Below are 14244 nucleotides of genomic sequence, written 5' to 3' on the forward strand. Positions count from 1 at the left end.
TATCAGAACTTTGAACTATTTTAACAAAATGTCTATCTCAAAATTTGCATATGGTGCATTTAGGGCGTGGAGGAGGGGGGGGGCTAGTTAACCTTCAATCTCTTTTGACTCTTAAAAAGTGAACAAGAACTGTCAATTTTCAGTCAAATGAGCCCTCTCTAAAGTTTATACGAGCATCCCTTCCCTAAGAAATAATGGGAAGGATTCAAAGAATCCTTAAATTACATCCCTTGCCCTTAGGTTTTTGGGGGAGTCTTCATCCTCAAATACCAAATTTTTATAACATAAAACTGATTTGAATAAAATGGCTGTGTCAAATTTTTGAGGAGATGTGTTGGAAAAATAGGTGGGCGTTATCAGAGGGTTAGTTACCCTCCAATCACTTTCGACTATTGAAAAGGGAACTAGCCCTTTGAATTTCCAATCTACTGAGCCTTTTTTGAAGTTTCTACAACACCACCTTCTATAAAAATCTTATATGCCCCCAAGGCATAACTTAAAACCCTTGCCGTGAGGGTTTTGGGGGATTTTCCTCCTCAAAAATATATTTCTTATCTGGAAATCAACTATGCTGAACGAAAAGGCTATCTCAAAATTTTGATTGGATGTGTGTGGGGGAATGATGGGCGTAGAGGGGGCTAGTTGCCCTTCAATCACTTTCGACTATTAAAAAGGGCACCCCTTTGAATTTCCAATCGAATAAGCCTTTTTTGAAGTTTCTACGACAACGCCTTCTATAAAAACCTTATATGCCCCAAGGTCGAATCTTAAAACCCTTACCCTAAAGGTTGTGGGGGAGTGTCCTCCTCAAAAACATATTTTGTATCTGGAAATCAACTACGCTGAACAAAATGGCTATTCTCAAAATTTTGATTGGATGGGTTTTGGGAAATGATGGGCGTCGGGGGAGGGGGCTAGTTGTACTCCAATCACTTTCGACTATTAAAAAGGGTACTAGCCCTTTAATTTCCAATCGAATGAGCTTGTTTTGAAGTTTCTATGACAACGCCTTCTATAAAAACCTTATATTCCCCCAGGGCATAATTTAAAACCGTTGCGCTGAGAGTTGTTGGGGAGTTTCCTCCTCAAAAATATTTTTTCGATCGGTAAATCAACCGTGCTGGACAAAAGGATTATCTAAGAATTTTGATTGTATGTGTTTGGGGAAATGATAGGCGTGGGTGGGGGGGGCTAGCTCCTCCAATCACTTTCGACTATTAAAAAGGGCACTAGTCCCTTTAATTACCAATCGAATGAGCCTGTTTTGAAGTTTCTATAACAACGCCTTCTATAAAAACCTTATATGCCCCCAGGGCATCACTTAAAACCCTTGCCCTGAGGGTTGTGGGGGAGTGTCCTCCTCAAAAATATATTTTCTATTCGGGAGAATCAACTACGTGCTGAACACAAAATGGCTATACTTCAAAAGTTTAATGATTGGATGTGTTGGGGGGAATGATGGGCGGGGGGGGGGGGCTAGTTGCCTTCCAATAATTTTCGACTATTAAAAAGGGCACTAGAACTCTCGATTTCCAATCGAATAAGCCCCCTTTGAAGTTTCTACGACGATCCCTTCCATATGAAGTGCCTCTGGGAAAAAAAATAAATAATAAATAATAAAACATTGGAGCCGTATGGCCTTTACTATAAACAACGCTACAGCGTTACCTCTGATAATTCTATTTTTGAATAATGAATCGAGCAGGTCAATAGCTTTGTTTCTCACTTCATCAGATGTATGAGGCATGTTTTTTAAGTAAGTACAGTTTTGTAATTCTGCTGCTGCAGCGCTACAGTCATCATTCTGCACATGCATGCTGGTTACCTACATCTCCTGTCTATGCACTGACGCCATTACAGTCTGATTCTTCATTGTATACGTTATGTTACTGAGTGTTTAAGATGCCTCCAACAATTGTGAGTCCTGCCGATTGTGAAGTATTGAACAACTTGGCTATCTCAAAATTTTCAATTAACTTGTTTAGACATAGACATAGACATAGACATAGACATAGTTTTATTAAGAACTAACAGCGTAGCCATGGCTAATTTATGTAGTCTTTACAACAATATGGAAAAAAAAGAAAAAAAAAAAATACAAATGACACTATAAGAACACTAACACGTGAATACAAATAACACTAAGTCTTGTTGTATGCTTCTACAAAAAAGGGGACAAACGTGTTTTTGTAGCGGTTGGTCCTGCAGACCGGGGGTTGTAGCTTCAACTGGGATCTGGTTCTTTGGTTAACAGGAGCATCGGGTGGGAGGATCAGTCTCTGATGGGGCGAAGATAGCAGTGACTTGCCGAGGGACATGATCAGTGATAATCGTCTGTCGCTGAGGGATTCAAGGTTCAGTTCTTGTAAGAGTTTGTTGTAGTCGTCACTTCTGTTACCAACGATTATGTTAACTGCTCGTTTCTGCAAAGATTCAAGGTCATCGCAAAGGTAGTGGGTGCTCTGGACAAAAGGTCCCCAGACAGCGACGGCGCATTCGAGTAGAGGTCTCACATACGTAATATAGGCATTTTTTAGGCTTTGAGTGTCACAGCCAAACTTGCGCATCAGGACTAGGGTCTGAAGTGATGCATTGCCAGCCTTAATAACCTTCTCCACGTGTTCGGTGAATGTGCAGTCCATCGATAATGTGACTCCGAGGATTTTTCCGGATGGAACAATAGGGAAAGGGACTTGCGGGAATTCCAGATCACGTTTTAAGGGGGCAAAACCTGAGGATCGTTGATTTATCTGCATTCAGTGTCAACTTGTAACGTTCACAGTCCTCAGAGAAGGATGCCAGAAGGGTCTCGCTGAACTGACGTTCGATTACACCTTCGCTCACGAGGTATTTGAGGACAAATGATAAATCGTCGACGAATTTGAGTCGCTCTTCAAAATTCTGAAGGAGGAAGATGATGAGGGAGATAAATATGAAACCAGCAAGTCTTGTACCCTGAGGGGCTCCACAGGTAAGTTTAGACCAGTATGAGATCAAGTCACCTTCAAACAATGGAAATACACACTGCGTTCTGTCCTGAAGGAAGTTCATCACTAATGCAAGAGACCACTTCTGTGCGCCCATTGCTCGCATATTTTTTGCTGCCGTAAGATGGCAAATCAGGTCAAATGCCTTCCTGAAATCGGCGAGAGCTAGGTCGATAAAGGTACTGCCCTTGTCAAGCCACTTAAAGATAATGTCAACTAGGCGCACGAGGTATATCGAGGTATTGCAACCTTTTAGGCCGCCATACTGGTAACGGTCTATGTTTTCCCGCGTTTGCTTGAGCAATTCACGCAGGATGAATGACTCGGTGACTTTTGTTTGGGGAAATATTGGGTGTGAGAGTTAGTTGCTCTCCATTCACTTTTAACTATTAAAAAGGGCACTAGCCCTTTCAGTTTCCAATCAAATGACCCATTTTTGAAATTTTTACGACAACACTTTCTATAAAACCCTTATATGCCCCCAGGGTATAACTTAAAACCCTTGCCCTGAGGGCTCTGAGGGGGTTGTCTTCCTAAAAGACTTAATCTCCAGAACTTTTAACTACATTGAATAAAATGAACATCTAAAAATTTTGATTGGATGTGTTTGGGGAAATGGTTGGCATGAGGGGGGGGGGGTAGTTGCCCGCTAAGTGATTTAAACAATTAAAAAAGGGCACTGGCCCTTTTAATTTTAAATCGAATGAGCCCTTTCTGAAGCTTTATGACAAAGCTTTCTATAAAAAACCTCATATGCCCCCAAGGCATAACTTACAACCCTTGCCCTGAGGACTTTGTGGGGTTTTCATCCTCAAAGACATAATATCTAGAACTTTCAACTACATTGAAAAAAAATGGCTAACTCAAATTTCTGATTGTATGTGTTTGGGAAAATGGTGGGCGTGAGAGGGGGGTTAGTTGTCCTCTAATTGCTTTTGACTATTAAAAAGGCCACTAGCCGTTTCAATTTCCAATGGAATAAGCCCTTTTTGAAGCTTCCACAACAACGCTTTCTATAAAAACCTTATATGCCCCAGGGCAAAGCTTACAACCCTTGACCTGAGGGATGTGGGGGGGGCTTGTCATCCTTAAAGACCTAATTTCCAAAACTTTCAACTACGTTGAACAAGATGGCTATCTAAAATTTTGATTTTATGTGTTTGGGGAAAAGGTTGGCATGAGAGGGGGGTTAGTTGCCCTTTAATCAATTTCAACTATTAAAAAGGTCACTAGCTCTTTGAATTTTCAATTGAATGTGCCCTTTTTCAAGTTTCTATGACAAAACTTTCAATAAAAACCTTATATGCCCCCAGGGTATAACTTATAACCCTTGGCCTGAGGGGGTTATCATCCTAAAAGACCTAATTTCTAGAACTTTGAACTACATTGAACTAAATGGCTATCTCAGCCCTTTGAATTTTCAACTGAATGCGCCCTTTTTCAAGCTTCTATGACAAAGATTTCAATTAAAACCTTATATACCCTAGGGTATAGCTTATAACCCTTACCCTGAGGGCACTGAGGGGGTTATCATCCTCAAATACCTAATTTCCAGAACTCCCAACTATGTTGAACAAAATCGCTATCTTGAAATTTTGATTGAATGTGTTTGGGGAAAAGTTGAGCGTGAGAGGGGGGTTATTTGCCCTCCAGTTACTTTCAACTATTAAAAAGGGCACTACCCCCTTGAATTCTCAATCAAATGTGCATTTTTTAGTTTCTAGTACAAAGCTTTAAGTAAAACCCTTATATACCCCCAGGGTATAACTTAAAGCCCTTGCCCTGAGGGCTCTGAGGGGGTTGTCCTCCTAAAAGGCCTAATCTCCAGAACTTTTAACTACATTGAATAAAATGAACATCTCAAAATTTTGATTGGATGTGTTTGGGGAAATGGTTGGCATGAGGGGGGGGGGGTAGTTGCCCGCTAAGTGCTTTCAACAATTAAAAAAGGGCACTGGCCTTTTTGATTTTAAATCGAATTAGCCCTTTCTGAAACTTTGTGACAAAGCTTTCTATAAAAAAACCTCATATGCCCCCAAGGCATAACTTACAACCCTTGCCCTGAGGACTTTGGGGGGTTGTCATCCTCAAAGACATAATATCTAGGACTTTCAACTACATTGAAAAAAATGGCTATCTCAAATTTCTGATTGTATGTGTTTGGGAAAATGGGGGGCGTGAGAGGGGGGTTAATTGTCCTCTAATTGCTTTAGACTATTAAAAAGGCAACTAGCCATTTCAATTTCCAATGGAATAAGCCCTTTTTGAAGCTTCTACAACAACGCTTTCTATAAAAAACCTTATATGCCCCAGAGCACAACTTATAACCCTTGCCCTGAGGACTTTGGGGGGTTGTCATCCTCTAAGACATAATATCTAGAGATTTCAACTATACTGAAAAAAATAGCTATCTCAAAATTCTGATTGTATGTGTTTGCGAAAATGGTGGGCGTGAGAGGGGGGTTAGTTGTCCTCTAGTTGCTTTAGACTATTAAAAAGGCCACTAGCCGTTTCAATTTCCAATGGAATAAGCCCTTTTTGAAGCTTCCACAACAACTCTTTCTATAAAAACCTTAGGCCTGAGGGGGTTATCATCCTAAACGACCTAATTTCCAGAACTTTGAACTACATTGAACTAAATGGCTATCTCAGCCCTTTGAATTTTCAATTGAATGCACCCTTTTTCAAGTTTCTATGACAAAGATTCAGTTAAAACCCTATATGCTCCTAGGATATAACTTATAACCCTTACCCTGAGGGCTCTGAGGGGGTTATCATCCTCAAAGACCTAATTCCCAGAACTTTCAACTATATTGAACTAAATGGCTATCTCAAAATTTTGATTGGAAGTGTTTGGGGAAAGGTTGGGTGTGAGAGGGGGGTATGAGAGGGGGGTTAATTGCCCTCCAATCACTTTCAACTGTTGAAAAGGGCACTAGCCCTTTGAATTTTCAATCAAATGTGCCTTTTTTTAGTTTCTATTACAAAGCTTTAAGTAAAACCCTTATATGCCCCCAGGGTATAACTTAAAACCCTTGCCGTGAGGGCTCTGAGGGGGTTGTCATCCTAAAAGGCCTAATCTCCAGAACTTTTAACTACATTGAATAAAATGAACATCTCAAAATTTTGATTGGATGTGTTTGGGAAAATAGTTGGCATGAGGGGGGGGGGGTAGTTGCCCACCAATTGCTTTCAACTATTAAAAAAGGGCACTGGCCTTTTTAATTTTAAATCGAATGAGCCCTTTCTGAAGTTTTATGACAATGCTTTCTATAAAAAACCTCATATGCCCCCAAGGCATAACTTACAACCCTTGCCCTGAGGACTTTGGGGGGTTTTCATCCTCAAAGACATAATATCTAGGACTTTCAACTACATTGAAAAAAATGGCTATCTCAAATTTCTGATTGTATGTGTTTGGGAAAATGGGGGGCGTGAGAGGGGGGTAAATTGTCCTCTAATTGCGTTAGACTATTAAAAAGGCAACTAGCCATTTCAATTTCCAATGGAATAAGCCCTTTTTGAAGCTTCTACAACAACGCTTTCCATAAAAACCTTATATGCCCCAGAGCACAACTTATAACCCTTGCCCTGAGGGATGTGGGGGGGGGGGTTGTCATCCTTAAAGACCTAATTTCCAAAACTTTCAACTACCTTGAACAAAATGGCTATCTAAAATTTCTGATTGTATGTGTTTGGGGAAAAGGTTGGCATGAGAGGGGGTTAGTTGCCCTTCAATCAATTTCAACTATTAAAAAGGTCACTAGCCCTTTGAATTTTCAATTGAATGCACCCTTTTTTAAGTTTCTATGACAAAACTTTCAATAAAAACCTTATATGCCCCCAGGGTATAACTTATAACCCTTGGCCTGAGGGGGTTATTATCCTAAAAGACCTAATTTCTAGAACTTTGAACTACATTGAACTAAATGGCTATCTCAGCCCTTTGAATTTTCAATTGAATGTACCCTTTTTCAAGTTTCTATGACAAAGATTCAATTAAAACCCTATATGCTCCCAGGGTATAATTTATAACCCTTACCCTGAGGGCTCTGAGGGGGTTATCATCCTCAAAGACCTAATTCCCAGAACTTTCAACTACATTGAACTAAATGGCTATCTCAAAATTTTGATTGGATGTGTTTGGGGAAAAGGTGGGTGTGAGTAGAGAGGGGTTAATTGCCCTCCAATCACTTTCAACTATTAAAAAGGGCACTAGCCCTTTGAATTTTCAATCAAATGTGCCTTTTTTTAGTTTCTATTACAAAGCTTTCAGTAAATACCTTATATACCCCCAGAGTATAACCTATAACCCTTGCCCTGAGGGCTCTGAGGGGGTTGTCATCCTCAAAGGCCTAATCTCCAGAACTTTTAACTACATTGAATAAAATAAACATCTAAGAATTTTCATTGGATGTGTTTGGGGAAATGGTTGGCATGAGGGGGGGGGTAGTTGCCCACCAATTGCTTTCAACTATTAAAAAGGGCACTGGCCCTTTTAAATTTAAATCGAAGGAGCTCTTTCTGAAGTTTTATGACAATGCTTTCTATAAAAAACTTCATATGCCCCCAAGGCATAACTTACAACCCTTGCCCTGAGGACTTTGGGGGGTTGTCATCCTCAAAGACATAATTTCTAGAACTTTCAACTACATTGAAAAAAATGGCTATCTCAAATTTTTGATTGTATGTGTTTGGGAAAATGGGGGGCGTGAGAGGGGGGTTAGTTGTCCTCTAATTGCTTTAGACTATTAAAAAGGCCACTAGCCATTTCAATTTCCAATGGAATAAGCTCTTTTTGAAGCTTCTACAACAACGCTTTCTATAAAAACCTTATATGCCCCAGAGCACAACTTATAACCCTTGCCTGTGGGGCTGTCATCCTTAAAGACCTAATTTCCAAAACTTTCAACTACCTTGAACAAAATGGCTATCTAAAATTTTGATTGTATGTGTTTGGGGAAAAGGTTGGCATGAGAGGGGGGTTAGTTGCCCTTCAATCAATTTCAACTATTAAAAAGGTCACTAGCCCTTTGAATTTTCAATTGAATGTGCCCTTTTTCTAGTTTCTATGACAAAACTTTCAATAGAAACCTTATATGCCCCCAGGGTATAACTTATAACCCTTGGCCTGAGGGGGTTATCATCCTAAAAGACCTAATTTCCAGAACTTTGAACTACATTGAACTAAATGGCTATCTCAGCCCTTTGAATTTTCAATTGAATGTACCCTTTTTCAAGTTTCTATGACAAAGATTCAGTTAAAACCCTATATGCTCCTAGGGTATAGTTTATAACCCTTACCCTGAGGGCTCTGAGGGGGGTTATCATCCTCAAAGACCTAATTCCCAGAACTTTCAACTATATTGAACTAAATGGCTATCTCAAAATTTTGATTGGATGTGTTTGGGGAAAAGTTGGGTGTGAGAGGGGGGTTAATTGCCCTCCAATCACTTTCAACTATTAAAAAGGGCACTAGCCCTTTGAATTTTCAATCAAATGTGCATTTTTTAGTTTCTATTACAAAGCTTTAAGTAAAAACCTTATATGCCCCCAGGGTATGACTTAAAGCCCTTGCCCTGAGGGCTCTGAGGGGGTTGTCATCCTAAAAGGCCTAATCTCCAGAACTTTTAACTACATTGAATAAAATGAACATCTCAAAATTTTGATTGGATGTGTTTGGGGAAATGGTTGGCATGAGGGGGGGGGTAGTTGCCCACCAATTGCTTTCAACTATTAAAAAGGGCCCTGGCCCTTTTAAATTTAAATCGAAGGAGCTCTTTCTGAAGTTTTATGACAATGCTTTCTATAAAAAACCTAATATGCCCCCAAGGCATAACTTACAACCCTTGCCCTGAGGCCTTTGGGGGGTTGTCATCCTCAAAGACATAATTTCTAATGATTTCAACTATATTGAAAAAAATGGCTAACTCAAATTTCTGATTGTATGTGTTTGCGAAAATGGGGGGCGTGAGAGGGGGGTTAGTTGTCCTCTAATTGCTTTTGACTATTAAAAAGGCCACTAGCCGTTTCAATTTCCAATGGAATAAGCCCTTTTTGAAGCTTCCACAACAACGCTTTCTATAAAAACCTTATAGGCCCCAGGGCATAACTTACAACCCTGGCCTTAAGGGCTGTGGGGGGGGGTGTCATCCTTAAATACCTAATCTCCAAAACTTTCAACTATCTTGGAACAAAATGGCTATTTGAAAATTTTGATTGGATGTGTCTGGGGAAAAAGTTGGCATTAGAGGGGGGTTAGTTGCACTTCAATCAATTTCAACTATTAAAAAGGTCACTAGCCCTTTGAATTTTCAATTGAATGTGCCCTTTTTCTAGTTTCTATGACAAAACTTTCAATAGAAACCTTATATGCCCCCAGGGTATAACTTATAACCCTTGGCCTGAGGGGGTTATCATCCTAAAAGACCTAATTTCCAGAACTTTGAACTACATTGAACTAAATGGCTATCTCAGCCCTTTGAATTTTCAATTGAATGTGCCCTTTTTCAAGTTTCTATGACAAAGATTTCAATTAAAACCTTATATACTCCTAGGGTATAACTTATAACCCTTACCCTGAGGGCTCTGAGGGGGTTATCATCCTCAAAGACCTAATTCCCAGAACTTTTAACTATATTGAACTAAATGGCTATCTCAAAATTTTGATTGGGTGTGCGTTGGGAAAAGTTGGGTGTGAGAGGGGACTTAATTGCCCTCCAATTACTTTCAACTGATAAAAAGGACACTACCCCCTTGAATTTTAAATCAAATGTGCATTTTTTTAGTTTCTATTACAAATCTTTAAGTAAAAACCTTACGTACCCCCAGGGTATGACTTATAACCCTTGCCCTGAGGGCTCTGAGGGGGTTGTCATCCTAAAAGGCCTAATCTCCAGAACTTTTAACTACATTGAATAAAATGAACATCTAAAAATTTTGATTGGATGTGTTTGGGGAAATAGTTGGCATGAGGGGGGGGGGGTAGTTGCCCGCAAATTGCTTTCAACAATTAAAAAGGGCACTGGCCTTTTTAATTTTACATCGAATGAGCCCTTTCTGAAGTTTTATGACAATGCTTTCTATGAAAAACTTCATATGCCCCCAAGGCATAACTTACAACCCTTGCCCTGAGGACTTTGAGGGGTTGTCATCCTCAAAGACATAATTTCTAAAACTTTCAACTACATTGAAAAAAATGGCTATCTCAAATTTCTGATTGTATGCATTTGCGAGAATGGGGGGCGTGAGAGGGGGGTTAGTTGTCCTCTAATTGCTTTAGACTATTAAAAAGGCCACTAGCCATTTCAATTTCCAACGGAATAAGCCCTTTTTGAAGCTTCTACAACAATGCTTTCTATAAAAACCTTATATGCCCCAGGGCACAACTTATAACCCTTGCCTTGAGGGCTGTGGGGGGGGGGATGGGGGGTGTCATCCTTAAAGACCTAATTTCCAAAACTTTCAACTACCTTGAACAAAATGGCTATCTAAAATTTTGATTGTATGTGTTTGGGGAAAAGGTTGGCATTAGAGGGGGGTTAGTTGCACTTAATCAATTTCAACTATTAAAAAGGTCATTAGCCCTTTGAATTTTCAATTGAATGTGCCCTTTTTCAAGTTTCTATGACAAAACTTTCAATAAAAACCTTATATGCCCCCAGGGTATAACTTATAACCCTTGGCCTGAGGGGGTTATCATCCTAAAAGACCTAATTTCCAGAACTTTGAACTACATTGAACTAAATGGCTATCTCAGCCCTTTGAATTTTCAATTGAATGCACCCTTTTTCAAGTTTCTATGACAAAGATTCAGTTAAAACCCTATATGCTCCTAGGGTATAACTTATAACCCTTACCCTAATTTCCAGAACTTTGAACTACATTGAACTAAATGGCTATCTCAGCCCTTTGAATTTTCAATTGAATGTGCCCTTTTTCAAGTTTCTATGACAAAGATTCAATTAAAACCCTATATACTCCTAGGGTATAACTTATAACCCTTACCCTGAGGGCTCTGAGGGGGTTATCATCCTCAAAGACCTAATTCCCAGAACTTTCAACTACATTAGGCTATCTCAAAATTTTGATTGGATGTGCTTGGGGAAAAGTTGGGTGTGAGAGGGGGGTTAATTGCCCTCCAATCACTTTCAACTATTAAAAAGGGCACTACCCCTTTGAATTTTCAATCAAATGTGCCTTTTTTTAGTTTCTATTACAAAGCTTTAAGTAAAAACCTTATATGCCCCCAGGGTATGACTTATAAACCTTGCCCTCAGGACTCTGAGGGGGTTGTCATCCTAAAAGGCCTAATCTCCAGAACTTTTAACTACATTGAATAAAATGAACATCTAAAAATTTTGATTGGATGTGTTTGGGGAAATAGTTGGCATGAGGGGGGGGAGGGGTAGTTGCCCACCAATTGCTTTCAACTATTAAAAAGGGCACTGGCCCTTTTAATTTTAAATTCAATGAGCCCTTTCTGAAGTTTTATGACAATGCTTTCTATAAAAAAAACTCATATGCCCCCAAGGCATAACTTAACACCCTTGCCCTGAGGACTTTGTGGGGTTTTCATCCTCAAAGACATAATTTCTAGAACTTTCAACTATACTGAAAAAAATGGCTATATCAAATTTCTGATTGTATGTGTTTGAGAAAATGGGGGGCGTGAGATTGTCCTCTAATTGCTTTAGACTATTAAAAAGGCCACTAGCCATTTCAATTTCCAATGGAATAAGCCCTTTTTGAAGCTCCTACAACAACGCTTTCTATAAAAAACCTTATATGCCCCAGAGCACAACTTATAACCCTTGCCCTGAGGGTTGTGGGGGGGGGGTTATCATCCTTAAAGACCTAATTTCTAAAACTTTCATCTACCTTGAACAAAATGGCTATCTAAAATTTTGTTTGTATGTGTTTGGGGAAAAGGTTGGCATTAGAGGGGGGTTAGTTGCCCTTCAATCAATTTCAACTATTAAAAAGGTCACTAGCCCTTTGAATTTTCAATTGAATGTGCCCTTTTTCAAAATTCTATGACAAAACTTTCAATAAAAACCTTATATGCCCCCAGGGTATAACTTATAACCCTTGGCCTGAGGGGGTTATCATCCTAAAAGGGTTATCACCCTTACCCTGAGGGCTCTGAGGGGGTTATCATATCTCAAAATTTTGATTGGGTGTGTGTGGGGAAAAGGTGGGTGTGAGAGGGGAGTTAATTGCCCTCCAATCACTTTCAACTAATAAAAAGGGCACTAGCCCTTTGAATTTTCTATCAAATGTGCCTTTTTTTAGTTTCTATTACAAACTCACAAAGCTTTGAGTAAAAACCTTATATAACCCCAGGGTATAACTTTAACCCTTGCCCTGAGGGCTCTGAGGGGTTACTGTCCTCAAAGACCTATTTTCCAGAACTTTCAACTACATTGAACCAAATGGCTATCTCAAAATTTTATTTGGGTGTGTTTGGATATATGGTGGGCATGGAAGGGGTATTAGTTGCCTTCCAGTAACTTTTGACTATTAAAAAGGGCACTAGCCCTTTTTAAGCACATTTCAATTCCCAATCAAATCAGCCCCTTTTCAAGTTTCTACAACAACACTTTCTATGAAAACCTTCTATACCCCCAGGGCATAACTTATAACCCATACCCTGAGGGCTGTGGGGTGTTATTATACCCAAAGACCTAATTTTCCAAACTTTCAACTATGTTGAATAAAATCTCATACTTTTGATTGGATGTGTTTGGGAAAAGATGGGTGTGAGAAGGGGGTTAGTTACCCTCCAATCACTTTTGACAATTAAAAAGGGCACTAGCCATTTGAATTTCCAATTGAATGAGTTTATATATATATATATACATATATATATATATATATATATATATATATATATATATATATATATATATATATATATATATATATATATATATATATATATATATATATATATATATATATGTATACATATATATATATATATATATATATATTGTGCCAAAATTGTTCTTTACTTAGGCAGTGCAACTGTAATGCCTATGATGGGGTGAAAACTGTCACAGTAGCAACCATTAATCTAGAAAGAGTGATGATTGAAGAGTTAAACAGTACTACTGTTTTGTAATTACTGTGTTTTTTTCAGAAGAGAGAATTGACAAGAATATTATCTTGCTTTCTAAGCCTTGAGTCAAAGAAAAACAGAGTTAAACCAAAATAAAGAAAAATGTTGTTTTTTTCCAAGGTTAAGTAAGGTGGGTGAATTTGGAGTAGCCTATTTCTGTTACTTAGCTAGTTAGAAGGTGAACACACCACAAGATGTATCTTTTTAAGCTCTTTCCTAGTATACTAATTACTTTTTTTGCAAATCTAATTTTGAGCCTTTAGAGAGACTCTTAAAGTGACCTCTCATTTGTAAAATATTTTATTCATAAAAGTTTATTACTTCAATTTACCTCTACCCCTTGTTTCATAAATCTATAATCTACTCTGTATACATAAACATTATTTTTTAGTAGGGCTAATGCAACTTTTTCTTCTTTATTATTTTATAGCAGACATTAAACAATCAGCAGGGAGAAAGTTTTTGCTAGTCTAAAAGATAGTGTGATTATTTATGTTAGACTGTAGATTTATCAATCAAAGGGGGTGGGGAGGGGGATAAGTGAAGCAATACATAGGCCTATGGCTATAGGCTATATACTAGCCTTATCTTCCATAAAAAAGGTTCCAACTCATACAAGCTTATAAAAAAGCTATAACCTTGAAATTATTTCTTGAAACAACATGGTCATGCAATATTTTCCATGATTTAATGGAGGAATTTACAAAAGAATCCTGTCTAACCTTTTTAAAAACCCTTTTCTAGTAGCCTACAAACCAAATTCTTCCTTTCTTAAGCTATGAAATCAATCATGGACAACCTGTGTTTTTATACAATCACTCAAAGAGGTACGTTTCAAAGAAACTTTAAACTCATTTACCGGCACCAATGAATCTTTTTCAGCCTGGTTCTCAATTTATCAGAAAGCAAGTTTCATAATATTTAAAAAATAAACAAGAAGCGCTACATAATATTAATAATATTCAAAAATTAGATGGCATTGCAATTAAAGGAGTCCCAAAATCAAAATGACCTTTCAAAAGTCATTAATGGTAAATATAAGATCATTTACAACTTAACAAACAAAACATAGATTTTTTCCTAACAATGCCTTTACAATAGATCTTTACGTCTAGTGTTACTAACTTTTTTTTC

General features: G+C 38.4%; 1 protein-coding gene across 2 annotated transcripts in view; it reads right to left on the minus strand.

Annotated features, from left to right (window-relative positions):
- The window catches only part of obe (activating signal cointegrator 1 complex subunit obelus), a 196930-nt gene extending 182899 nt beyond the window's left edge, over positions 1–14031 (minus strand). For both annotated transcript variants that reach the window (XM_089098912.1, XM_089098905.1), the window contains exon 1: positions 13970–14031. The gene's annotated coding sequence lies outside the window, so the exon portion shown is untranslated. The remainder of the gene's footprint in view (positions 1–13969) is intronic.
- Positions 14032–14244: the final 213 nt, after the last annotated feature.

This window comes from Artemia sp. Qi Xiang Cuo, chromosome 2, assembly GCF_049724085.1.
Source record: "Artemia sp. Qi Xiang Cuo chromosome 2, ASM4972408v1, whole genome shotgun sequence".
Lineage (NCBI taxonomy): Eukaryota > Metazoa > Arthropoda > Branchiopoda > Anostraca > Artemiidae > Artemia > Artemia sp. Qi Xiang Cuo.